The sequence below is a fragment of the Arachis hypogaea genome, chromosome 16, assembly GCF_003086295.3.
Source record: "Arachis hypogaea cultivar Tifrunner chromosome 16, arahy.Tifrunner.gnm2.J5K5, whole genome shotgun sequence".
Classification (NCBI taxonomy): domain Eukaryota; kingdom Viridiplantae; phylum Streptophyta; class Magnoliopsida; order Fabales; family Fabaceae; genus Arachis; species Arachis hypogaea.
The window spans coordinates 3862908-3889627 of record NC_092051.1 but is presented as its reverse complement, the minus strand read 5'-3'; the positions used below and the strand labels follow the sequence as shown (position 1 = coordinate 3889627).

The following is a 26720-nucleotide window of genomic DNA, read 5'->3' as shown; positions in this document are numbered from 1 at the left end:
CCCTCTGAAATGTTTTCAGAGTGGGTTCAGTTAGACATCTTCTACTATGGACTTACAGAAGGAGCTCAGATATCTCTAGATTACTCAGCTGGTGGATCTATCCACATGAGAAAGACAATTGAAGAGGCTCAAGAGCTCATTGATATAGTTGCCAGGAATCAGCATCTGTACCTAAGCAGTGACCCTTCCATGAAAGAAGAGGTTAAAACAGTAACTGCTGAACTTAGTCCTGCTGAATTCAACCAGCAATTAGACTTTCTAACTAAGCAGCTAGCCGAGTTCAAAGATAGACTACAAGAGACAATGATGGCTAATATACATATGGATGAACAGTTTAGGCAAACAAAGCAGCAGCTGTCAAGACAAATAACAGAAGAATGCCAAGCAGTTCAATTAAGAAGTGGGAAAACATTAAATACCCCACCTCAAGGCAGCAAAAGGCTAAGGAATGAGCAAACCACCCAAAATTCACCTGAGGACAGTAAGAGCCCAGGGAAAAATAATTCTGGCACTAAAACGCCAGAAAATTGGTGGAAGGCTGGCGCTGAACGCCCAGACCATGCCCAAAACTGGCGTTCAACGCCAGAAACAAGGCAAAACTGGCGTTCAACGCCAGAAATGGGCAAGGATCTGGCGTTGAACGCCCAAACTGGGCAAGATCTGGCGCTGAACGCCCAAAATGGGCACAATTCTGGCGTTCAGACGCCAGGAACAGACAAGGAGTTGGCGTCTAACGTCACTCCAGTTTCTAACTCTGGCACTCAATTGCCAGTGAGGGATCAGACACACACAAATGCTGATAACAACCCCTCTAAAAAGGATTCTTCAACCACTTCTGTAGGCAATAAACCTGCAGCAACTACGGTTGAGGAATATAAAGCCAAGATACCTTATCCTCAAAAACTCCGGAAAGAGGAACAGGATAAGCAATTTGCTCGCTTTGCAGATTATCTCAGGACTCTTGAAATAAAGATTCCATTTGCAGAAGCACTCGAGCAAATACCTTCTTATGCCAAGTTCATGAAAGAGATCTTGAGTCATAAAAAGGATTGGAGAGAAACAGAAAGAGTTCTCCTCACTGAAGAATGCAGTGCAGTCATTCTGAAGAGCTTTCCTGAAAAGCTTAAAGACCCTGGGAGTTTTCTGATACCATGCATATTAGAAGGTAATTGCACCAAGACAGCTTTATGCGATCTTGGGGCAAGCATCAACTTAATACCTGCATCGACTATCAGAAAGCTTGGCTTAACTGACGAAGTTAAACTGACCCGGATATGTCTCCAACTTGCTGATGGCTCTACTAAATACCCATCAGGCGTGATTGAAGACATGATTGTCAGGGTTGGGCCATTCGCCTTTCCCACTGACTTTGTTGTGCTGGAAATGGAGGAGCACAAGATTGCTACTCTCATTCTAGGAAGACCCTTCCTAGCAACTGGACGATCCCTCATTGACGTCCAACAGGGGGAAATAACCCTGAGAGTCAATGATGATGAGTTCAAGTTGAACGCTGTCAAAGCCATGCAGCATCCAGACACATCAACAGACTGCATGAAAGTTGATCTTATTGACTCTTTGGTAGAAGAGATCAACATGGCTGACAGTCTCGAATCAGAGTTGGAACACATCTTTAAGGATGTTCAGCCTGATTTGGAGGATTCAGAGGACATGAAAGAGCCTCTGAAATTTCTTCTGGAAGAGGAAAAACCTCCTAAACCCGAGCTCAAGCCATTACCACCATCCTTAAAATATGCATTTCTGGGAGAAGGTGATACTTTTCTAGTGATCATAAGCTCTGCTTTAAATTCACAGGAAGAGGAAGCACTTATTCAAGTGCTAAGGACACACAAGACAGCTCTTGGGTGGTCCATAGGTGACCTTAAGGGCATAAGCCCAGCTAGATGCATGCACAAAATCCTATTGGAGGATAATGCCAAACCAGTGGTTCAACCATAGAGGCGGCTAAATCCAGCCATGAAGGAAGTGGTGCAGAAAGAGGTCACCAAATTACTAGAGGCTGGGATTATTTATCCTATTTCTGATAGCCCCTGGGTGAGCCCTGTCCAAGTCGTCCCAAAAAAGGGAGGCACGACAGTGATTCATAATGAAAAAAATGAACTGGTTCCTACAAGAACAGTTACAGGGTGGCGCATGTGTATTGACTACAGAAGGCTCAATACAGCCACCAGAAAGGATCATTTTCCTTTACCATTCATAGATCAGATGCTGGAAAGACTGGCAGGTCATGAGTATTACTGCTTTTGGATGGCTACTCAAGCTATAACCAGATTACAGTAGATCCCCAGGATCAAGAGAAAACAGCATTCACATGTCCATCTGGAGTGTTTGCTTATAGAAGGATGCCATTTGGGCTGTGTAATGCGCCTGCAACCTTCCAGAGATGCATGCTCTCTATTTTCTCTGATATGGTGGAAAAATTTCTGGAAGTCTTCATGGATGACTTCTTAGTATATGGAGACTCATTCAGCTCCTGTCTTGATCACCTGAAACTTGTTCTGAAAAGATGCCAAGAGACCAACCTAGTTTTAAACTGGGAAAAGTGTCACTTCATGGTGACTGAAGGAATTGTCCTTGGGCATAAAATCTCAAACAAGGGAATAGAGGTGGATCAAACAAAAATAGAGGTAATTGAAAAATTACCACCACCTGCCAATGTTAAGGCAATCAGAAGCTTTCTGGGGCATGCAGGATTCTATAGGAGGTTTATAAAGGATTTTTCAAAAATCGCAAAACCTCTAAGCAATCTGCTAGCTGCTGACACGCCATTTGTGTTTGACACAGAGTGCCTGCAGGCGTTTGAAATGCTGAAAGCTAAGCTGGTCACAGCACCCGTCATTTCTGCACCAGACTGGACGTTACCATTTGAGCTAATGTGTGATGCCAGTGATCATGCCATTGGTGCAGTATTGGGACAGAGGCATGACAAGCTTCTGCATGTCATTTATTATGCCAGTCGCGTTCTAAATGATGCCCAGAAAAATTACACAACCACAGAAAAAGAATTACTTGCAGTGGTTTACGCCATTGACAAGTTCAGATCATACTTTGTAGGATCAAAAGTGATTGTGTATACTGACCATGCTGCTCTTAAATATCTACTCACAAAGTAGGATTCAAAACCCAGGCTCATCAGATGGGTATTGCTTCTGCAAGAGTTTGATATAGAAATAAGAGACAGAAAAGGGACAGAGAACCAAGTGGCTGATCATCTGTCCCGGATAGAGCCAGTGGAAGGGACGTCCCTCCCCTTTCTTGAGATCTCTGAGACGTTTCCTGATGAGCATTTATTTGCCATTCAGGAAGCACCATGGTTTGCCGATATTGCAAACTATAAAGCTGCAAGGTTCATACCCAAGGAGTACAACAGGATACAAAAGAAGAAATTAATTACTGATGCAAAGTATTACTTGTGGGATGAACCCTATCTCTTTAAGAGATGTGCAGACGGAATAATCCGTAGGTGTGTGCCTAGAGAAGAGGCACAGAGGATCCTATGGCATTGCCATGGATCTCAATATGGAGGCCATTTCGGAGGTGAGCGAACAGCCACCAAGGCCCTCCAATGTGGCTTCTATTGGCCCACACTCTATAAAGATTCCCAAGAGTTTGTACGTAACTGTGACAGTTGCCAAAGAGCTGGTAATCTGCCTCATGGTTACGCCATGCCTCAACAAGGAATCTTGGAAATTGAGTTGTTTGACGTATGGGGAATTGACTTCATGGGACCTTTCCCACCATCATACTCAAACACTTATATTCTGGTGGCAGTTGACTATATATCAAAATAGGTTGAGACTATTGCCACACCCACCAATGATACTAAAACAGTGCTGAAGTTCCTCCAGAAACATATCTTTAGCAGGTTTGGTGTCCCTAGAGTACTAATCAGTGATGGGGGCACTCACTTCTGCAATAAACAGCTTTACTCTGCCATGGTTCGGTATGGAATTCGCCACAAGGTGGCCACTCCATATCATCCACAAACCAATGGGCAAGCTGAAGTCTCTAATAGAGAATTAAAGAGAATCCTTGAACGGACAGTAAATACCCGTAGAAAGGATTGGGCACGGAGCTTGGATGATGCTCTGTGGGCTTACAGGACAGCATTCAAGACCCCTATAGGGACCTCTCCATACCAACTCGTGTATGGTAAGGCATGTCACCTGCCCGTGGAACTGGAACATAAGGCCTACTGGGCAACCAGATTCCTAAACTTTGATGCCAAACTAGCAGGAGAAAAATGATTGCTCCAGCTAAATGAGCTTGAGGAATTCAGATTCACAGCTTTCGAAAATGCCAAGCTTTATAAAGAAAAATAAAAAAAGTGGCATGACAGAAAGCTGTCATCCAGAATCTTTGAACCAGGACAGAAGGTTCTGTTGTTTAACTCTAGACTCAGGCTATTCCCCGAGAAACTGAAATCCCGGTGGAGGGGACCATACGTGATTACAAGTGTATCACCATATGGTTATGTGGAGCTTCAAGATATTGATTCTGATAAGAAGTTCATTGTCAATGGACAGAGAATCAAGCACTATCTTGAAGGCAACATTGAGCAAGAATGCTCAAGGCTGAAGCTAGATTAAAAGCTCAGCAAAGTCCAGCTAAAGACACTAAAGAAGCGCTTGCTGGGAGGCAACCCAACCATGGGGCATCAATCCTCTAAGCATTTTGCCCTCTTTTTATTTTTATTTTTATTTGTTTATATAGAGTTCAATGATAACAAGGTAAATAATCAATTGCATAAGTTCACAGGGTTACAGAAGGAATCTGCACACAAAACAGAGAAAAAGAGCTCACTGGCAAGAAAACGCTAGTAAAAGTGTATTTTGGGCGTTCAACGCCCAAAATGGGCATCCACTGGGCATTGAACGCCAGTAATGGTAGCAATCTGGGCGTTCAACGCCAGAAATGGGCACCCACTGGCTGTTGAACGCCAGTAATGGCAGCAACTGGGCGTTGAACGCCCAGGAGAGCAGTATTTGGGCGTTAAACGCCCAAAACAGACAGTGTTTAGGCGTTCAAACGCCAGGATGGTGGGGAGGAGCTCTCCTTCTACCCATCTCCTTTCTTTTCTTTTGCTTGAGGACAAGCAAAGCTCTAAGTTTGGTGTGCCTATCCGTGATCACTAAGATCATGGCCCCTAAAGGAAAACAACCCACTCCAAGAGGCAAGGACCAAGCACCTCACAGACTAGAGGAACATCCACTTCCAAACCTCAAGGTTGTTGAGTTCTAATCTTAGCCTTAACTCTGTGATAATTGTTCTTATTTTAGTTTTACCTTAGGAGTCATATAGTAGTAATTAGTATCTATTTTGATTTTATCTCCAATTAAGTTATAGTCTATTTTTCTCATCATCATTAAACATGAATAAAATAGTAGATCTTTTGAATAAGAGCCAATAAAATTTCGAGTTTTTAATAAGAGAAATTCTAATTAGTTACATGTGGTGGCAATGCTTTCTGTCTTCTGAATGAATGCTTGAACAGTGCATATGTCTTTTGAATTTGTTGTTTAAGACTGTTAAATATGTTGGCTCTTGAAAGAATGGTGAACATGAGACATGTTATTGATAATCTGAAAAATCATAAAAATGATTCTTGAAGCAAGAAAAAGCAGCAAAGAACAAAGCTTGCAGAAAAAAAAATATAGAGAAAGAAAAAGAGAAAGCAAGTAGAAAAAGCCAAAGCTCTTAAAACCAAAAGGCAAGAGCAAAAAGCCAAATATCCCTTAAAACCAAAAGGCAAGGGTAACAAAAAAGGGATCCCAAGGCTTTGAGCATCAGTAGATAGGAGGGCCTAAGGGAATAAAATCCTGGCCTAAGTGGCTAAACCAAGCTGTCCCTAACCATGTGCTTGTGGCGTGAAGGTGTCAAGTGAAAACTTGAGACTGGGCGGTTAAAGTCAAGGTCCAAAGCAAAAAGAAGAGTGTGCTTAAGAACAATGGACACCTCTAATTGGGGACTTTAGCAAAGCTGAGTCACAATCTAAAAGGTTCACCCAATTATGTGTCTGTGGCATTTATGTATCCGGTGGTAATACTGGAAAACAAAGTGCTTAGGGCCACGGCCAAGACTCATGAAATAGCTGTGTTCAAGAATCATCATACTGAAATAGGATACTCAATAACACTATCTGAATTCTAAGTTCCTATAGATGTCAATCACTCTGAGCTTCAATGGATAAAGTGAGATGCCAAAACTGTTCAGAAGCAAAAAGCTACTAGTCCCGCTCATCTAATTAGAATCTGAGCTTCACTCAAAACTCTGAGATATTATTGCTTCTCAACCTATTAGTCTTCTATTTTATTTGTCTAGTTGCTTGAGGACAAGCAACAGTTTAAGTTTGGTGTTGTGATGAGCGGATATTTTATACGCTTTTTGGGGTTAATTTCATATAGTTTTTAGTATGTTTTAGTTAGTTTTTAGTTTATTTTCATTAGTTTTTAGGAAAAATTCATATTTCTGGACTTTACTATGAGTTGTGTGTTTTTCTGTAATTTCAGGTATTTTTCTGGCTGAAGTTGAGGGAGCTGAGCAAAAATCTGATTCAGGCTGAAAAAGGACTGCTGATGCTGTTGGATTCTGACCTCCCTGCACTCAAAGTGGATTTTCTGGAGCTACAGAACTCAAATTGGCGCGCTTCCAAATGAATTGGAAAGTAGACATCCAGGGCTTTCCAGCAATATATAATAGTCCATACTTTGGTCAAGGATAGATGACATAAACTGGCGTTCAACGCCAGTTCTCTGCCCAATTCTGGCGTCCAGCGCCAGAAAAGGATCAAAAGTTGGAGTTCAACGCCAGAAATGGATCCAAACCTGGCGTTGAACGCCCAAAACAGCCTTATGCACGTGAATTGCTTAAGTCTCAGCCCCAGCACACACCAAGTGGGCCCCAGAAGTGGATCTCTGCACCATCCATCATAGTTTACTCATTTTTTGTAAACCTAGGCTACTAGTTTAGTATTTAAACAACTTTTAGAGACTTATTTTGTATCTCATGACATTTTCAGATCAAAAACATTGTATTCTCTGACGGCATGAGTCTCTAAACTCCATTGGTGGGGGTGAGGAGCCCTGCTGTGTCTCGATGAATTAATGCAAGTATTTCTGTTTTCCATTCAAACATGCATGTTCCTATCTAAGATATTCATTTGCACTTTAACCTGAATGTGATGAACGTGAAAATCATCATCATTCCTCCACGAACACGTGCCTGACAACCACCTACGTTCCATTATAGAATGAATGAATATCTCTTAGATTTCTTAATTGGAATCGCCGTGGTAAAAGCTAGATTGATGGCGGCATTCATGAGAATCCGGAAAGTCTAAACCTTGTCTGTGGTATTCAGAGTAGGATTCTGGGATTGGATGGCTGTGACGAACTTCAAACCCACGAGTGCTGGGCATAGTGACAGACGCAAAAGGATAGCAGATCCTATTCCGGTATGATTGAGAACCTGCAGATGATTAGCCGTGTGGTGACAGCACACTGGGAATCTTTTCACTGGAAGGATGGATGGTAGCCATTGACAACGGTGATCCACCTACACACAGCTTGCCATAGGAGGACATGCGTGCATGAATCAGAAGACAGAGGAAAGCAGAAATTCAGAAGACAAAGCATCTCCAAAACTCCAACATATTCTCCATTACTGTTTAACAAGTAACCTTTAATCCATGCTCTCTTGTTTATTTGCAATTCAACTGATAAACATAATTGACTTCTTAACTAAGATTTACAGGATAACCATAGATTGCTTCAAACCAACAATCTCCGTGGGATTCGACCCTTACTCACGTAAGGTATTACTTGGACGACCCAGTGCACTTGCTGGTTAGTGGTACGAGTTGTGAAAAGTGTGATTCACAATTTGTGCACCACATACCCACTGGTGGACGAAATTGTGATCACATTAATGTAGTACTCTTTGTTATTGTATGGAATCATTATTATGGCTCTTTACTATGTGTGGACACAACTCCGTTCAACTAACCAGCAAGTGTACTGGGTCGTCCAAGTAATAAACCTTACGTGAGTAAGGGTCGATCCACAGAGATTGTTGGCTTGAAGCAAGCTATGGTCACCTTGCAAATCTCAGTCAGGCGGATTTAAACATGATACTTTATTAGATTAAAATAAACAATAAAAGGGATAGAGATACTTATGTAGATTCATTGGCAGGAATTTCAGATAAGCGAATGGAGATGCTTTTCGTTCCTCTGAACCTCTGCTTTCCTGCTATCTTCATCCAATCAGTCTTACTCCTTTCCATGGCTGGCTGTATGCAAGGGCATCACCGTTGTCAGTGGCTACATCCCCTCCTCTCAGTGAATCATATGCTCACGCACCCTGTCACGGCACGGCTATTCATCTGTCGGTTCTCGATCATGCTGGAATAGGATTCACCCTCCTTTTGCGTCTGTCACTAACGCCCAGCACTCGCGAGTTTGAAGCTCGTCACAGTCATTCAATCATTGAATCCTACTCAGAATACCACAGACAAGGTTTAGACCTTCCGGATTCTCTTGAATGCCGCCATCATTCTAAGAGATACTCATTCTAGCTTATTTCATGTAGAACAGAAGTGTTTGTCAGGCACGCGTTCATAAGGGAGAAGGATGATGAGCGTCACACATAATCATCACCTTCATCACGTTCTTGGGTGCGAATGGATATCTTAGAAGAGAAATAAGAAGAGTTGAATAGAAAACAGTAGTACTTTGCATTAATCTTTGAGGAACAGCAGAGCTCCACACCTTAATCTATGGAGTGTAGAAACTCTACCGTATGAAAATACATAAGTGAAGGTCCAGGCATGGCCGTGTGGCCAGCCCCCATGGTCTAAGAACAATGCGTTCAAAGATGTCAAATACAATAGTAAGAGGTCCTATTTATAATAAACTAGTCACTAGGGTTTACATGAGTAAGTAATTGATGTATAAATCCACTTCCGGGGCCCACTTGGTGTGTGTTTGGGCTGAGCTTAAGTGTAGCACGTGCAGAGGCCATTTGTGGAGTTGAACGCCAGTTTCTGTGCCAGTTTGGGCGTTCAACTCTGGTTTTGGATCCTTTTCTGGCGCTGGACGCCAGATTTGGGCAGAAAGCTGGCGTTGAACGCCAGTTTACGTCGTCAATTCTGGGCCAAAGTATGGACTATTATATATTGCTGAAAAGCCCTGGATGTCTACTTTCCAACGCAATTGGAAGCGCGCCATTTCGAGTTCTGTAGCTCCAGAGAATCCACTTTGAGTGCAGGGAGGTCAGAATCCAACAGCATCAGCAGTCCTTTTTCAACCTCTGAATCTGATTTCTGCTCAAGTCCCTCAATTTCAGCCAGAAAATACCTGAAATCACAGAAAAACACACAAACTCATAGTAAAGTCCAGAAATATGAATTTAACATAAAAACTAATGAAAACATCCCTAAAAGTAACTAGATCCTACTAAAAACATACTAAAAACAATGCCAAAAAGCGTATAAATTATCCGCTCATCACAACACCAAACTTAAATTGTTGCTTGTCCCCAAGCAACTAAAAATCAAATAGGATAAAAAGAAGAGAATATACTATAAATTCCAAACTATCAATGAAACATAGCTGTAATCATATGAGCGGGACTGATAGCTTTTTGCCTTTTGAATAGTTTTGGCATCTCTCTTTATCCATTGAAGTTTAGAATGATTGGCATCTATAGGAACTTCAGATTTTGAATAGTGTTATTGACTCTCCTAGTTCAGTATGATGATTCTTGAACACAGCTTCTTTATGAGTCTTGGCCGTGGCCCTAAGCACTTTGTTTTCCAGTATTACCACCGGATACATAAATGCCACAGACACATAATTGGGTGAACCTTTTCAGATTGTGACTTAGCTTTGCTAAAGTCCCCAATTAGAGGTGTCCAGGGTTCTTAAGCACACTCTTTGTTTTTTTGCTTTGGACCTTGACTTTAACCGCTCAGTCTCAAGTTTTCACTTGACACCTACACGCCACAAGCACATGGTTAGGGACAGCTTGGTTTAGCCGCTTAGACCAGGATTTTATTCCTTTAGGCCCTCCTATCCACTGATGCTCAAAGCCTTAGGATCCTTTTTATTTGCCCTTGCCTTTTGGTTTTAAGGGTTATTGGCTTTTTCTGCTTGCTTTTTCTTTTTCTTTCTATATTTTTTTTTCTATTTTTTTTTTCGCCTTTTTTTTTTCTCTTTTTTTTTTTCTGCAAGCTTTGTTCTTTGCTGCTTTTTCTTGCTTCAAGAATCATTTTTATGATTTTTCAGATTATCAAATAACATGTTTCCTAGTCATCATTCTTTCAAGAGCCAACATATTTAACATTCTTAAACAACAACTTCAAAAGACATATGCACTGTTCAAGCATTCATTCAGAAAACAAGAAGCATTGTCACCACATCAATATAATTAAACTAAGTTCAAGGATAAATTCGAAACTCATGTACTTCTTGTTCTTTTAAATTAAAACAGTTTTTATTTAAGAGAGGTGATGGATTCATAGGACATTCATATCTTTAAGACATAGTTACTAACTACTAATGATCATGTAATGAAGACACAAACACAGATAAGCACATAACATAGAGAAAACGAAAAATACAAAAGAAATAAGAGCAAGGAATGAATCCACCTTAGTGATGATGGCATTTCAATGATGTTTTTGAGCTCTTCTATGTCTCTTCCTTGCCTTTGCTGCTCCTCCTTCATTGCTTTTAGCTCTTCTCTGATTTCATGAAGGATGATGGAGTGCTTTTGATGTTCCACCCTTAGTTGCTTCTAATAACTGTGTGGAAGAAAATGTATCCCCTGAGGTATCTCAGGGATCTCTTGATTTGCAGTCAAATGTTCTACCACTGAGCTATAGATCCTTTACATAATCTGTTTTACCACACCAAACTTAGAATGTTGCTCGCCCTCGAGCAAAAGAAGAGGGAATAGATGAAGAAGAAGATGTGGAAATAAAAACTAGGATTATGAGGAGGTAAAGTGGGGATCCTGTGGGGTCCACAGATCCTGAGGTGTCAAGGCAATTACATCCCTGCACCAATTTAGGCATGCAAAATGCCCTTGCACACAACTCTGGGCGTTCAGCGCCAGGTTGGTGCCCATTTTGGGCGTTCAACGCCCATGTGCTGCCATTTCTGGCGTTGAACGACAGAACCATGCTTGTTCTGGGCATTCAGCGCCAGGATGCTCCCATTCTGGGCGTTCAGCGCCAGAACTATGCTCTGTTCTGGCGTTTGAACGCCAGACAGATGCTTCTTCAGGGTGTGATTTTTCTTCTGCTGTTTTTGATTCCGTTTTTGAATTTTTTTTGTTTATTTTGTGACTCCGCATGATCATGAACCTAAGAAAACATGAAAAACAATAAAAATAATAATTAGATAAACATTGGGTTGCCTCCCAACAAGCACTTCTTTAATGTCAATAGCTTGACAGTGGGCTCTCATGGAGCCTCACAGATGTGCAGAGCTTTGTTGAGACTCTCCAACACCAAACTTAGAGTTTGGATATGGGAGTTCAACACCAAACTTAGAGTTTGGTTGTGGCCTCCCAACACCAAACTTAGAGTTTGACTGTGGGGGCTCTGGTTGACTCTGCTTGGAGAGAAGCTTTTCCTGCTTCCTCTCCATGGTTGCAGAGGGAGATCCTTGAGTTTTGAATACAAGGGAGTTCTCATTCTATTGAAGGAATATTTCACCTCTGTCAACATCAATCACAGCTCTTGCTGTGGCCAGGAAAGGTCTTCCTAGGATGATGGATTCATCCTCTTCCTTTCCAGTATCCAGGACTATGAAATCAGCAGGGATGTAAAGGCCTTCAACCTTTACTAACACGTCCTCTACTTGTCCATAAGCCTGTTTTCTAGAGCTGTCTGCCATCTCTAATGAGATTTTAGCAGCTTGCACCCCATAGATTCCCAGTTTCTCTATTACAGAGAGGGGCATGAGGTTTATTCCTGAACCAAGGTCACACAGAGCCTTAAAGATCATGGTGCCTATGGTACAGGGTATTATGAACTTTCCAGGATCCTGTCTCTTCTGAGGCAATGTCAGTTGATCCAGATCACTTAGTTCATTGATGAACAAGGGGGGTTCAACTTCCCAAGCATCAATGCCAAATAATTTGGCATTCAGCTTCATGATTGCACCAAGAAACTTGGCAGTTTGCTCTTCAGTAACATCCTCATTCTCTTCAGAAGAGGAATACTCATCAGAGCTCATGAAGGGTATAAGGAGGTTCAATGGAATCTCTATGGTCTCTAGATGAGCCTCAGAGTCCTTTGGTTCCCCAGAGGGAAGCTCCTTATTGATCACTGAACGTCCCTGGAGGTCTTCCTCCTTGGGATTCACGTCCTCTCCTTTCCTTATAGGTTCGGCCATGGCGCTTATGTCAATGGCCTTGCACTCTCCTTTTGGGTTCTCTTCTGTATTGCTTGGGAGAGTACTAGGAGGGATTTCAGTGATTCTTTTACTCAGCTGGCCCACTTGTGCTTCCAGATTTCTAATGGAAGACCTTGTTTCATTCATGAAACTTACAGTGGCCTTAGATAGATCAGAGACTAGATTTGCTAAATTAGAAGCATTTTGTTCAGAGTTCTCTGTCTGTTGCTGAGTTGATGATGGAAAAGGTTTGCTATTGCTAAACCTGTTTCTTCCACCATTATTAAAGCCTTGTTGGGGCTTTTGATCCTTCCATGAGAAATTTGGATGATTTCTCCATGTTGAGTTATAGGTGTTTCCATAAGGTTCACCTAAGTAATTTACCTCTGCTATTGCAGGGTTCTCAGGATCATAGGCTTCTTCTTCAGAAGATGCCTCTTGAGTAGTGTTGGATGCAGCTTGCATTCCATGCAGACTCTGAGAGATCATATTGACTTGCTGAGTCAATATTTTATTCTGAGCCAATATGGCATTCAGAGTATCAACCTCAAGAACTCCCTTCTTCATTGGCGTCCCATTATTCACAGGATTCCTTTCAGAAGTGTACATGAACTGGTTATTAGCAACCATGTCAATGAGTTCTTGAGCTTCTGCAGGCGTTTTCTTTAGGTGAATGGATCCACCTGCAGAAGTATCCAATGACATCTTAGATAACTCAGACAGACCATCATAGAATATATCCAGGATGGTCCATTCTGAAAGCATGTCAGAAGGACACTTTTTGGTCAACTGTTTGTATCTTTCCCAAGCTTCATAGAGAGATTCACCTTCTTTCTGTCTGAAGGTTTGAACCTCAGCTCTAAGCTTGCTCAACTTTTGAGGAGGAAAGTACTTGGCTAAGAAAGCCGTGACCAGCTTATCCCATGAGTTCAGGCTGTCTTTAGGTTGAGAATCCAACCATAATCTAGCTCTGTCTCTTACAGCAAAAGGGAAAAGCATGAGCCTGTAGACTTTAGGATCTATTCCGTTAGTCTTAACAGTATCACATATCTGCAAGAATTCAGTTAAGAACTAAAAAGGATCTTCAGATGGAAGTCCATGAAACTTGCAGTTATGCTGCATTAGAGAAACTAATTGAGGTTTAAGCTCAAAGTTGTTTGCTCCAATGGCAGGAATGGAGATGCTTCTTCCATGTAAATTGGAATTAGGTGCAGTGAAGTCACCAAGCATTCTCCTTGCATTGTTGTTGGGTTCGGCTGCCATCTCCTTTACTTGTTCGAAATTTTCAATCAAGTTGTCTCTGGATTGTTGTAATTTAGCTTCTCTTAATTTTCTCTTCAGAGTCCTTTCAGGTTCTGGATCAGCTTCAACAAGAATGCCTTTTTCTCTGTCCCTGCTCATAAGAAAGAGGAGAACAAAAGAAAAGAAGAGGAATCCTCTATGTCACAGTAAAGAGGATCCTTATTGTTAGTAGAAGAAAAGAAGAAGAAATTCGAACACAGATAGAGTAGGGGGTTCGAATTTGGTGATGATGTGAGGAAGTAATGTTAGTTAATGAATGAATAAATAGAATAGGATGAGAGAGAAGGAAGGAATTTTCGAAAATTATTTTTGAAAAGGAGTTAGTGATTTTTGAAAATAGTTTTTGAAAATTGTTAGTAATTTTTTCGAAATTTTTTTTTTGAAATAAAAAATAAAAATAATTAGTTAATTAAAAAGAAATTTTTGAAAAAGAGGGGAGATATTTTCGAAAATTAGAGAGAGAGAGTTAGTTAGGTAGTTTTGAAAAAGTTAAGAAACAAACAAAAAGTTAGTTAGTTAGTTGAAACAAATTTTGAAAAGATAAGAAGTTAGGAAGTTAGAAAAGATATTTTGAAAAGATATTTTTGAAAAAGATAAGATAAGAAGATATTTTTGAAAAGATATGATAGGAATTAGTTTTGAAAAAGATTTGATTTTTAAAAATCACAATTAATGACTTGATTCATAAGAAATCACAAGATATGATTCTAGAACTTAAAGTTTGAATCTTTCTTAACAAGCAAGTAACAAACTTCAAATTTTTGAATCAAAACATTAATTGATTATGTTATTTTCGAAAATTAAATAAAAATAAGAAAAAGATTTTTGAAAAATATTTTTGGAATTTTCGAAAATAACTAAGAATTTTGAAAAAGATTTGATTTTTGAAAAAGATTTTGAAAAAGATAGGATTTTCAAATTGAAAATTTGATTTGACTCATTGGCAACAACTTGATTTTAAAAAATTTTGAAAAAAGTCAATCCAAATTTTCGAATTTGATGAGAGAAAAAGGGAAAGATATTTTTTTGATTTTTTGAAATTTTTATGAAAAACATGAAAATTATGCAATGCATGAAATTTTTAGATCAAAACAATGAATGCATGCAAGAATGCTATGAATGTCAAGATGAACACCAAGAACACTTTGAAGAACATGATGAACATCAAGAACATATTTTTGAAAAATTTTTAATGCAAAGAAAACATGCAAGACACCAAACTTAGAAATCTTTCATGTTTAGACTCTAAGAAACGAAAAATGCATATGATAAACATGAAAAGACACAAAACAAAAAATCATCAAGATCAAACAAGAAGACTTACCAAGAACAACTTGAAGATCATGAAGAACACTATGAATGCATGAAATTTTCGAAAAATGCTAGATGCATATGCATGTGACACCAAACTTATGATATGACTCAAGACTCAAACTCAAACACAAAATATTTTTGATTTTTATGGTTTTCTAATTTTTTTGTATTTTTATTTTATATTTTCGAAAATTGAAAGAAAAAATAAGGATTCCAAAATTTTTAATATGAATTCCAGGAATCTTATGCTCTTTAGTCTAAAGCTCCAATCAAAGGGTCAGGCATGGCTTAATAGCCAGCCAAGCTTTAGTATGCAATTACATCCATTGAGGTGATTAGTTGAAGACCAATCCCAAAGGGGTTTGGATATGGCTTTACAGCCAGACAGGATTCAACATGTTACCATGAAACACTAGAATTCATTCTTAAAAATTTTGAAGCCATAGAATAATTTATTTTTGAAAACATTTTTTTTTTCGAAAATAGATGAGAAAATTTTAGAAATATTTTTGAAAAATTTTTGAAAAGAAAATAAAAAGAAAATTACCTAATCTGAGCAACAAGATGAACCGTCAGTTGTCCAAACACAAACAATCCCCGGCAACGGCGCCAAAAACTTGGTGGACGAAATTGTGATCACATTAATGTAGTACTCTTTGTTATTGTATGGAATCATTATTATGGCTCTTTACTATGTGTGGACACAACTCCGTTCAACTAACCAGCAAGTGTACTGGGTCGTCCAAGTAATAAACCTTACGTGAGTAAGGGTCGATCCCACAGAGATTGTTGGCTTGAAGCAAGCTATGGTCACCTTGCAAATCTCAGTCAGGCGGATTTAAACATGATACTTTATTAGATTAAAATAAACAATAAAAGGGATAGAGATACTTATGTAGATTCATTGGCAGGAATTTCAGATAAGCGAATGGAGATGCTTTTCGTTCCTCTGAACCTCTGCTTTCCTGCTATCTTCATCCAATCAGTCTTACTCCTTTCCATGGCTGGCTGTATGCAAGGGCATCACCGTTGTCAGTGGCTACATCCCCTCCTCTCAGTGAATCATATGCTCACGCACCCTGTCACGGCACGGCTATTCATCTGTCGGTTCTCGATCATGCTGGAATAGGATTCACCCTCCTTTTGCGTCTGTCACTAACGCCCAGCACTCGCGAGTTTGAAGCTCGTCACAGTCATTCAATCATTGAATCCTACTCAGAATACCACAGACAAGGTTTAGACCTTCCGGATTCTCTTGAATGCCGCCATCATTCTAGCTTACGCCACGAAGATTCTGGTTAGGAGATCTAAGAGATACTCATTCTAGCTTATTTCATGTAGAACAGAAGTGTTTGTCAGGCACGCGTTCATAAGGGAGAAGGATGATGAGCGTCACACATAATCATCACCTTCATCACGTTCTTGGGTGCGAATGGATATCTTAGAAGAGAAATAAGAAGAGTTGAATAGAAAACAGTAGTACTTTGCATTAATCTTTGAGGAACAGCAGAGCTCCACACCTTAATCTATGGAGTGTAGAAACTCTACCGTATGAAAATACATAAGTGAAGGTCCAGGCATGGCCGTGTGGCCAGCCCCCATGGTCTAAGAACAATGCGTTCAAAGATGTCAAATACAATAGTAAGAGGTCCTATTTATAATAAACTAGTCACTAGGGTTTACATGAGTAAGTAATTGATGTATAAATCCACTTCCGGGGCCCACTTGGTGTGTGTTTGGGCTGAGCTTAAGTGTAGCACGTGCAGAGGCCATTTGTGGAGTTGAACGCCAGTTTCTGTGCCAGTTTGGGCGTTCAACTCTGGTTTTGGATCCTTTTCTGGCGCTGGACGCCAGATTTAGGCAGAAAGCTGGCGTTGAACGCCAGTTTACGTCGTCAATTCTGGGCCAAAGTATGGACTATTATATATTGCTGAAAAGCCCTGGATGTCTACTTTCCAACGCAATTGGAAGCGCGCCATTTCGAGTTCTGTAGCTCCAGAGAATCCACTTTGAGTGCAGGGAGGTCAGAATCCAACAGCATCAGCAGTCCTTTTTCAACCTCTGAATCTGATTTCTGCTCAAGTCCCTCAATTTCAGCCAGAAAATACCTGAAATCACAGAAAAACACACAAACTCATAGTAAAGTCCAGAAATATGAATTTAACATAAAAACTAATGAAAACATCCCTAAAAGTAACTAGATCCTACTAAAAACATACTAAAAACAATGCCAAAAAGCGTATAAATTATCCGCTCATCACAACACCAAACTTAAATTGTTGCTTGTCCCCAAGCAACTAAAAATCAAATAGGATAAAAAGAAGAGAATATACTATAAATTCCAAACTATCAATGAAACATAGCTGTAATCATATGAGCGGGACTTATAGCTTTTTGCCTTTTGAATAGTTTTGGCATCTCTCTTTATCCATTGAAGTTTAGAATGATTGGCATCTATAGGAACTTCAGATTTTGAATAGTGTTATTGACTCTCCTAGTTCAGTATGATGATTCTTGAACACAGCTTCTTTATGAGTCTTGGCCGTGGCCCTAAGCACTTTGTTTTCCAGTATTACCACCGGATACATAAATGCCACAGACACATAATTGGGTGAACCTTTTCAGATTGTGACTTAGCTTCGCTAAAGTCCCCAATTAGAGGTGTCCAGGGTTCTTAAGCACACTCTTTGTTTTTTTGCTTTGGACCTTGACTTTAACCGCTCAGTCTCAAGTTTTCACTTGACACCTACACGCCACAAGCACATGGTTAGGGACAGCTTGGTTTAGCCGCTTAGACCAGGATTTTATTCCTTTAGGCCCTCCTATCCACTGATGCTCAAAGCCTTAGGATCCTTTTTATTTGCCCTTGCCTTTTGGTTTTAAGGGTTATTGGCTTTTTCTGCTTGCTTTTTCTTTTTCTTTCTATATTTTTTTTTCTATTTTTTTTTTCGCCTTTTTTTTTTCTCTTTTTTTTTTTCTGCAAGCTTTGTTCTTTGCTGCTTTTTCTTGCTTCAAGAATCATTTTTATGATTTTTCAGATTATCAAATAACATGTTTCCTAGTCATCATTCTTTCAAGAGCCAACATATTTAACATTCTTAAACAACAACTTCAAAAGACATATGCACTGTTCAAGCATTCATTCAGAAAACAAGAAGCATTGTCACCACATCAATATAATTAAACTAAGTTCAAGGATAAATTCGAAACTCATGTACTTCTTGTTCTTTTAAATTAAAACAGTTTTTATTTAAGAGAGGTGATGGATTCATAGGACATTCATATCTTTAAGACATAGTTACTAACTACTAATGATCATGTAATGAAGACACAAACACAGATAAGCACATAACATAGAGAAAACGAAAAATACAAAAGAAATAAGAGCAAGGAATGAATCCACCTTAGTGATGATGGCATTTCAATGATGTTTTTGAGCTCTTCTATGTCTCTTCCTTGCCTTTGCTGCTCCTCCTTCATTGCTTTTAGCTCTTCTCTGATTTCATGAAGGATGATGGAGTGCTTTTGATGTTCCACCCTTAGTTGCTTCTAATAACTGTGTGGAAGAAAATGTATCCCCTGAGGTATCTCAGGGATCTCTTGATTTGCAGTCAAATGTTCTACCACTGAGCTATAGATCCTTTACATAATCTGTTTTACCACACCAAACTTAGAATGTTGCTCGCCCTCGAGCAAAAGAAGAGGGAATAGATGAAGAAGAAGATGTGGAAATAAAAACTAGGATTATGAGGAGGTAAAGTGGGGATCCTGTGGGGTCCACAGATCCTGAGGTGTCAAGGCAATTACATCCCTGCACCAATTTAGGCATGCAAAATGCCCTTGCACACAACTCTGGGCGTTCAGCGCCAGGTTGGTGCCCATTTTGGGCGTTCAACGCCCATGTGCTGCCATTTCTGGCGTTGAACGCCAGAACCATGCTTGTTCTGGGCGTTCAGCGCCAGAACTATGCTCTGTTCTGGCGTTTGAACGCCAGACAGATGCTTCTCCAGGGTGTGATTTTTCTTCTGCTGTTTTTGATTCCGTTTTTGAATTTTTTTGTTTATTTTGTGACTCCACATGATCATGAACCTAAGAAAACATGAAAAACAATAAAAATAAGAATTAGATAAACATTGGGTTGCCTCCCAACAAGCGCTTCTTTAATGTCAATAGCTTGACAGTGGGCTCTCATGGAGCCTCACAGATGTGCAGAGCTTTGTTGAGACTCTCCAACACCAAACTTAGAGTTTGGATATGGGAGTTCAACACCAAACTTAGAGTTTGGTTGTGGCCTCCCAACACCAAACTTAGAGTTTGACTGTGGGGGCTCTGGTTGACTCTGCTTGGAGAGAAGCTTTTCCTGCTTCCTCTCCATGGTTGCAGAGGGAGATCCTTGAGTTTTGAATATAAGGGAGTTCTCATTCCATTGAAGGAATATTTCACCTCTGTCAACATCAATCACAGCTCTTGCTGTGGCCAGGAAAGGTCTTCCTAGGATGATGGATTCATCCTCTTCCTTTCCAGTATCCAGGACTATGAAATCAGCAGGGATGTAAAGGCCTTCAACCTTTACTAACACGTCCTCTACTTGTCCATAAGCCTGTTTTCTAGAGCTGTCTGCCATCTCTAATGAGATTTTAGCAGCTTGCACCCCATAGATTCCCAGTTTCTCTATTACAGAGAGGGGCATGAGGTTTATTCCTGAACCAAGGTCACACAGAGCCTTAAAGATCATGGTGCCTATGGTACAGGGTATTATGAACTTTCCAGGATCCTGTCTCTTCTGAGGCAATGTCAGTTGATCCAGATCACTTAGTTCATTGATGAACAAGGGGGGTTCAACTTCCCAAGCATTAATGCCAAATAATTTGGCATTCAGCTTCATGATTGCACCAAGAAACTTGGCAGTTTGCTCTTCAGTAACATCCTCATTCTCTTCAGAAGAGGAATACTCATCAGAGCTCATGAAGGGTATAAGGAGGTTCAATGGAATCTCTATGGTCTCTAGATGAGCCTCAGAGTCCTTTGGTTCCCCAGAGGGAAGCTCCTTATTGATCACTGAACGTCCCTGGAGGTCTTCCTCCTTGGGATTCACGTCCTCTCCTTTCCTTATAGGTTCGGCCATGGCGCTTATGTCAATGGCCTTGCACTCTCCTTTTGGGTTCTCTTCTGTATTGCTTGGGAGAGTACTAGGAGGGATTTCAGTGATTCTTTTACTCAGCTGGCCCACTTGTGCTTCCAGATTTCTAATGGAAGACCTTGTTTCATTCATGAAACTTACAGTGGCCTTAGATAGATCAGAGACTAGATTTGCTAAATTAGAAGCATTTTGTTCAGAGTTCTCTGTCTGTTGCTGAGTTGATGATGGAAAAGGTTTGCTATTGCTAAACCTGTTTCTTCCACCATTATTAAAGCCTTGTTGGGGCTTTTGATCCTTCCATGAGAAATTTGGATGATTTCTCCATGTTGAGTTATAGGTGTTTCCATAAGGTTCACCTAAGTAATTTACCTTTGCTATTGCAGGGTTCTCAGGATCATAGGCTTCTTCTTCAGAAGATGCCTCTTGAGTACTGTTGGATGCAGCTTGCATTCCATGCAGACTCTGAGAGATCATATTGACTTGCTGAGTCAATATTTTATTCTGAGCCAATATGGCATTCAGAGTATCAACCTCAAGAACTCCCTTCTTCATTGGCGTCCCATTATTCACAGGATTCCTTTCAGAAGTGTACATGAACTGGTTATTAGCAACCATGTCAATGAGTTCTTGAGCTTCTGCAGGCGTTTTCTTTAGGTGAATGGATCCACCTGCAGAAGTATCCAATGACATCTTAGATAACTCAGACAGACCATCATAGAATATATCCAGGATGGTCCATTCTGAAAGCATGTCAGAAGGACACTTTTTGGTCAACTGTTTGTATCTTTCCCAAGCTTCATAGAGAGATTCACCTTCTTTCTGTCTGAAGGTTTGAACCTCAGCTCTAAGCTTGCTCAACTTTTGAGGAGGAAAGTACTTGGCTAAGAAAGCCGTGACCAGCTTATCCCAAGAGTTCAGGCTGTCTTTAGGTTGAGAATCCAACCATAATCTAGCTCTGTCTCTTACAGCAAAAGGGAAAAGCATGAGCCTGTAGACTTCAGGATCTATTCCGTTAGTCTTAACAGTATCACATATCTGCAAGAATTCAGTTAAGAACTGAAAAGGATCTTCAGATGGAAGTCCATGAAACTTGCAGTTCTGCTGCATTAGAGAAACTAATTGAGGTTTAAGCTCAAAGTTGTTTGCTCCAATGGCAGGAATGGAGATGCTTCTTCCATGTAAATTGGAATTAGGTGCAGTGAAGTCACCAAGCATTCTCCTTGCATTGTTGTTGGGTTCGGCTGCCATCTCCTTTACTTGTTCGAAATTTTCAATCAAGTTGTCTCTGGATTGTTGTAATTTAGCTTCTCTTAATTTTCTCTTCAGAGTCCTTTCAGGTTCTGGATCAGCTTCAACAAGAATGCCTTTTTCTCTGTCCCTGCTCATAAGAAAGAGGAGAACAAAAGAAAAGAAGAGGAATCCTCTATGTCACAGTAAAGAGGATCCTTATTGTTAGTAGAAGAAAAGAAGAAGAAATTCGAACACAGATAGAGTAGGGGGTTCGAATTTGGTGATGATGTGAGGAAGTAATGTTAGTTAATGAATGAATAAATAGAATAGGATGAGAGAGAAGGAAGGAATTTTCGAAAATTATTTTTGAAAAGGAGTTAGTGATTTTTGAAAATAGTTTTTGAAAATTGTTAGTAATTTTTTCGAAATTTTTTTTTTGAAATAAAAAATAAAAATAATTAGTTAATTAAAAAGAAATTTTTGAAAAAGAGGGGAGATATTTTTGAAAATTAGAGAGAGAGAGTTAGTTAGGTAGTTTTGAAAAAGTTAAGAAACAAACAAAAAGTTAGTTAGTTAGTTGAAACAAATTTTGAAAAGATAAGAAGTTAGGAAGTTAGAAAAGATATTTTGAAAAGATATTTTTGAAAAAGATAAGATAAGAAGATATTTTTGAAAAGATATGATAGGAATTAGTTTTGAAAAAGATTTGATTTTTAAAAATCACAATTAATGACTTGATTCATAAGAAATCACAAGATATGATTCTAGAACTTAAAGTTTGAATCTTTCTTAACAAGCAAGTAACAAACTTCAAATTTTTGAATCAAAACATTAATTGATTATGTTATTTTCGAAAATTAAATAAAAATAAGAAAAAGATTTTTGAAAAATATTTTTGGAATTTTCGAAAATAACTAAGAATTTTGAAAAAGATTTGATTTTTGAAAAAGATTTTGAAAAAGATAGGATTTTCAAATTGAAAATTTGATTTGACTCATTGGCAACAACTTGATTTTAAAAAATTTTGAAAAAAGTCAATCCAAATTTTCGAATTTGATGAGAGAAAAAGGGAAAGATATTTTTTTGATTTTTTGAAATTTTTATGAAAAACATGAAAATTATGCAATGCATGAAATTTTTAGATCAAAACAATGAATGCATGCAAGAATGCTATGAATGTCAAGATGAACACCAAGAACACTTTGAAGAACATGATGAACATCAAGAACATATTTTTGAAAAATTTTTAATGCAAAGAAAACATGCAAGACACCAAACTTAGAAATCTTTCATGTTTAGACTCTAAGAAACGAAAAATGCATATGATAAACATGAAAAGACACAAAACAAAAAATCATCAAGATCAAACAAGAAGACTTACCAAGAACAACTTGAAGATCATGAAGAACACTATGAATGCATGAAATTTTCGAAAAATGCTAGATGCATATGCATGTGACACCAAACTTATGATATGACTCAAGACTCAAACTCAAACACAAAATATTTTTGATTTTTATGGTTTTCTAATTTTTTTGTATTTTTATTTTATATTTTCGAAAATTGAAAGAAAAAATAAGGATTCCAAAATTTTTAATATGAATTCCAGGAATCTTATGCTCTTTAGTCTAAAGCTCCAATCAAAGGGTCAGGCATGGCTTAATAGCCAGCCAAGCTTTAGTATGCAATTACATCCATTGAGGTGATTAGTTGAAGACCAATCCCAAAGGGGTTTGGATATGGCTTTACAGCCAGACAGGATTCAACATGTTACCATGAAACACTAGAATTCATTCTTAAAAATTTTGAAGCCATAGAATAATTTATTTTTGAAAACATTTTTTTTTCGAAAATAGATGAGAAAATTTTAGAAATATTTTTGAAAAATTTTTGAAAAGAAAATAAAAAGAAAATTACCTAATCTGAGCAACAAGATGAACCGTCAGTTGTCCAAACACAAACAATCCCCGGCAACGGCGCCAAAAACTTGGTGGACGAAATTGTGATCACATTAATGTAGTACTCTTTGTTATTGTATGGAATCATTATTATGGCTCTTTACTATGTGTGGACACAACTCCGTTCAACTAACCAGCAAGTGTACTGGGTCGTCCAAGTAATAAACCTTACGTGAGTAAGGGTCGATCCCACAGAGATTGTTGGCTTGAAGCAAGCTATGGTCACCTTGCAAATCTCAGTCAGGCGGATTTAAACATGATACTTTATTAGATTAAAATAAACAATAAAAGGGATAGAGATACTTATGTAGATTCATTGGCAGGAATTTCAGATAAGCGAATGGAGATGCTTTTCGTTCCTCTGAACCTCTGCTTTCCTGCTATCTTCATCCAATCAGTCTTACTCCTTTCCATGGCTGGCTGTATGCAAGGGCATCACCGTTGTCAGTGGCTACATCCCCTCCTCTCAGTGAATCATATGCTCACGCACCCTGTCACGGCACGGCTATTCATCTGTCGGTTCTCGATCATGCTGGAATAGGATTCACCCTCCTTTTGCGTCTGTCACTAACGCCCAGCACTCGCGAGTTTGAAGCTCGTCACAGTCATTCAATCATTGAATCCTACTCAGAATACCACAGACAAGGTTTAGACCTTCCGGATTCTCTTGAATGCCGCCATCATTCTAGCTTACGCCACGAAGATTCTGGTTAGGAGATCTAAGAGATACTCATTCTAGCTTATTTCATGTAGAACAGAAGTGTTTGTCAGGCACGCGTTCATAAGGGAGAAGGATGATGAGCGTCACACATAATCATCACCTTCATCACGTTCTTGGGTGCGAATGGATATCTTAGAAGAGAAATAAGAAGAGTTGAATAGAAAACAGTAGTACTTTGCATTAATCTTTGAGGAACAGCAGAGCTCCACACCTTAATCTATGGAGTGTAGAAACTCTACCGTATGAAAATACATAAGTGAAGGTCCAGGCATGGCCGTGTGGCCAGCCCCCATGGTCTAAGAACAATGCGTTCAAAGATGTCAAATACAATAGTAAGAGGTCCTATTTATAATAAACTAGTCACTAGGGTTTACATGAGTAAGTAATTGATGTATAAATCCACTTCCGGGGCCCACTTGGTGTGTGTTTGGGCTGAGCTTAAGTGTAGCACGTGCAGAGGCCATTTGTGGAGTTGAACGCCAGTTTCTGTGCCAGTTTGGGCGTTCAACTCTGGTTTTGGATCCTTTTCTGGCGCTGGACGCCAGATTTGGGCAGAAGGCTGGCGTTGAACGCCAGTTTACGTCGTCAATTCTTGGCCAAAGTATGGACTATTATATATTTCTGGAAAGCCCTGGATGTCTACTTTCCAACGCAATTGGAAGCGCGCCATTTCGAGTTCTGTAGCTCCAGAAAATCCACTTTGAGTGCAGGGAGGTCAGAATCCAACAGCATCAGCAGTCCTTTTTCAACCTCTGAATCTGATTTCTGCTCAAGTCCCTCAATTTCAGCCAGTAAATACCTGAAATCACAAAAAACACACAAACTCATAGTAAAGTCCAGAAATGTGAACTTAACATAAAAACTAATGAAAACATCCCTAAAAGTAACTAGATCCTACTAAAAACATACTAAAAACAATGCCAAAAAGCGTATAAATTATCCGCTCATCACCCACTAAGATCATGGCTCCTAAAGGAAAACAACCCACTCCAAGAGGCAAGAAAGAGAGTATTCCAAAACCACTTTGGAATCAAGGGAAGTTCTTAACCAAAGAACATTCAGACCATTACTACAAAATAATGGGTCTAAGATCAGTGATCCCGGAAGTCAAGTTCGATCTGAAAGAAGATGAATATCCGGAGATCCAAGAGAAGATTCGAAACAGGAACTGGGAAATCCTAGCTAATCCTGAAACAAAAGTGGGAAGGAATATGGTTCAGGAGTTCTACGCTAATCTGTGGCAGACAGACAGGCAGAGAATATCTGGAACTGCCCTCTATGACTATAGGACTGTGGTCAGAGGAAATATTGTTCACATCCACCCTGACAAAATCAGGGAGATCTTTAAGCTGCCTCAGCTGAAAGATGACCTAGACTCCTTCAATAGGAGAATGATGAGAACAAACAAGGGCATGGACAAGATTATAGAGGATATATACATCCCTGGAGCCAGGTGGACCACCAGCAGCAAGGGTGTCCCAAATCAACTCAAGAGAAAAGATCTCAAACCAGTCGCCAGAGGATGGCTGGACTTCATTGGGCGTTCTATATTGCCCACAAGCAACCGTTCTGAAGTCACCGTTAAAAGAGCCGTGATGATCCATTGCATTATGTTGGAAAAAGAAGTAGAAGTTCATCAACTGATCCCATCTGAATTTTACAAAATTGCAAACAAGAACTCCAAGGATGCCAGGTTGGCTTATCCAAGCCTAATCTCTATGCTCTGCAAAGATGCTAGAGTAAGGATGGGAATAACAGAGTATATTTCAGTGGAGCAACCAATCAATAAAATCACAATGGAAAAACAACAAGTGCAGGATGATCCCATCAAGAGGAGGGCGCAAGAATTTCTACCAGAACTCCCTTAATTTGAATATTGGGAACATCTTGAAGCATCTGTTACTAAGTTGTAAGAAGCTATGGACCAAATAAAAGAAGAACAGCAAAATCAAAACAGCATGCTCTGCAAACTGCTCAGGGAACAAGAAGAGCAAGGGCGTGACTTCAAGGAACTGAAGCGTCAGAAGTTATCTCTCAAAGGACCAAGCACCCCACAGACTAGAGGAACATCCACTTTCCAGCCTCAAGGTTGTTAAGCTCTAATCTTAGCCTTAACCCTGTGATAATTGTTCTTATTTAAGTTTTACCTTAGAAGTTATATAAATAGTAGTAATTAGTATTTATATTTTGATTTTATCTCCAATTAAGCTATAATTTATTTTTCTCATCATCATTAAACATGAATAAAATAGAAGATTTTCTTCAGAATAAGGAGGCAATATTTTTTTTGAGTTTTTAATAAAACAAATTCTAATTGTTTATATGTGGTGGCAATGCTTTCTGCCTTCTGAATGAATGCCTGAACAGAGCATATGTCTTTGGAATTTGATGTTCTTGAATGTTAAATATGTTGGCAATTGAAAGAATGATGAACATGAGACATGTTATTGGTAATCTGAAAAATCATAAAAATGGTTCTTGAAGCAAGAAAAAGCAGTGAATACAAAGCTTGCAAAAAAAAAAGGGCAAGCAGAAAAAGCCAATAGCCCTTAAAACCAAAAGGCAAGGGTAAGGATCCAAGGCTTTGAGCATTAGTGGATAGGAGGGCCTAAAGGAATCAAATCCTGGCCTAAG

General features: G+C 39.4%; 2 non-coding genes across 2 annotated transcripts; both read left to right on the top strand.

The window, feature by feature from the left end:
- Nucleotides 1–13180: 13180 nt before the first annotated feature.
- On the top strand, nt 13181–13288 carry LOC112761196 (small nucleolar RNA R71). Its single transcript, XR_003181603.1, has one exon. It is a non-coding gene; the product is annotated as a small nucleolar RNA R71 (small nucleolar RNA).
- Nucleotides 13289–20921: 7633 nt separating this feature from the next.
- On the top strand, nt 20922–21029 carry LOC112761195 (small nucleolar RNA R71). The gene has a single exon (XR_003181602.1). It is a non-coding gene; the product is annotated as a small nucleolar RNA R71 (small nucleolar RNA).
- Nucleotides 21030–26720: the final 5691 nt, after the last annotated feature.